General features: G+C 50.6%; 1 long non-coding RNA gene across 1 annotated transcript; it reads left to right on the top strand.

Moving 5' to 3' along the window:
- Nucleotides 1-473: 473 nt before the first annotated feature.
- Nucleotides 474-1,031, top strand: LOC115915864. The gene is made up of 3 exons (XR_004061538.1): nucleotides 474-524; nucleotides 602-629; nucleotides 717-1,031. It is a non-coding gene; the product is annotated as an uncharacterized LOC115915864 (long non-coding RNA).
- The last annotated feature ends 355 nt before the right edge of the window (nucleotides 1,032-1,386 follow it).

Raw genomic sequence — 1,386 nt, 5'->3', positions numbered from 1 at the left:
CTTGCTCACTGATAGAAAACAGTACCTTACCACTCTCCTGCCTTTTGCATTCACATGAATATTGCAATAGAAGGAGTTTTGGACGACTTTCTTTTCTTTGGTTCGAATCACTCTGCAAACCCTCATCAGGTCACCATCGGTCTCAGCTCAGTCATCTCATTTTGCATTCTCTCAGTCCCTGTAGCCATTTTCCTTGCCAAGTGTTTTTCTCTCCATGTCTCGTGTCCTTTGTTTTTTGACGTCCTGTCTTTCCTGGGTCACGGGTGTTTTCACATATCTGTGCCGGATCTGCTCTGCCCTGCCGTACAGCCTGGTACAGCAATAGGAGAAGTCCCAGGGACTTGAAGTTTGTAATGTGGGGTGTAGTTGGTCTCTAGATGGGGTGTGTAGATGGACACAGGATATCTGGAGCTCTTAAGTTATCCTGCAACGGTTTGACTCTTGTCCTAACTTTCTTTTAGATGCAGATGGATTAAATCTGTGCCAGAGGGCCCCATCCCGGATGAGGGGTTTCCCCCGAGCAGGTGAGCACCATTTGTCTTTGCAGCAGAAGTGTAAATGGTGACTCTGTTACAGCACTGTTCTTTGTCTTTCTTTCTAGGAAGTAAATCTGGATACCAGCAGTCAAGGTGAGCAGTGGAGAGAAGTAGTTGTTATTGCTCAGCTCTCAGTTTCTGGTGCAGTTCTAAGTTTCCATTCTCGTTTGTTTGCTTTAGGCAATCCACTCGGAGTATGCCAAGCCGCCGTCACCAACCGGCCGACGCGCCGAGTTTCCTGCTCTCGTGAGCCCCGTGGATGTATTACAGGACCTGGTGGTGAAGCCCTGAACTTTTCTATTTAAAGGTGCCATCCAGGTGGCCTTTGGCAACTGCCAAGGAGTCGGGGTGAGTCGGGGAAGTAGGGAGGAGGAGCGAGGGTCCACTCAGGTTTCAGCCATGAGAAATCACCTCATCTCCTCTTTACCCAGGCACCCCCTGTGACGAAGTCCTTGGTCTCGAAGCGTGTGAGCCCAGCAGCTGAGCATTCCTAGGAGCATGGTGAGTAACAGACTTGTGGGGTTTTGGCCAAGATGGGCTGCCAAGATCTGGCACTGATGTTTGGTTTTCTTTAATCTAGCTGTCTAAGAGACCAGAGCCCAGTGACAGCAGGACCTTCCCGGCTGACGAGGTGGCCTTTCTTCGTACCTGAGACCGGCATCCCCAGATGTCTGAGAGATAAGTAGAGGGCTACAGCCCACAAAGGGGATTAGAGCAGGGTGCTGGTTTGGGAATTACTGGGAGGGGTTTTTGAGTCCATTTGGAGGTGGGGGGTGTTCATGAGGTGGCCCCTTAGGCCCCATAAAAGCGAAGTCTCACTTGTGATCACAGCGCTGATGTGCGCAGGGCA

Source organism: Camarhynchus parvulus, unplaced genomic scaffold (assembly GCF_901933205.1).
Source record: "Camarhynchus parvulus unplaced genomic scaffold, STF_HiC, whole genome shotgun sequence".
Classification (NCBI taxonomy): Eukaryota; Metazoa; Chordata; class Aves; order Passeriformes; family Thraupidae; genus Camarhynchus; species Camarhynchus parvulus.
The sequence above is the reverse complement of the archived record's forward strand: the minus strand, read 5'-3'. Positions and strand labels throughout refer to the sequence as shown.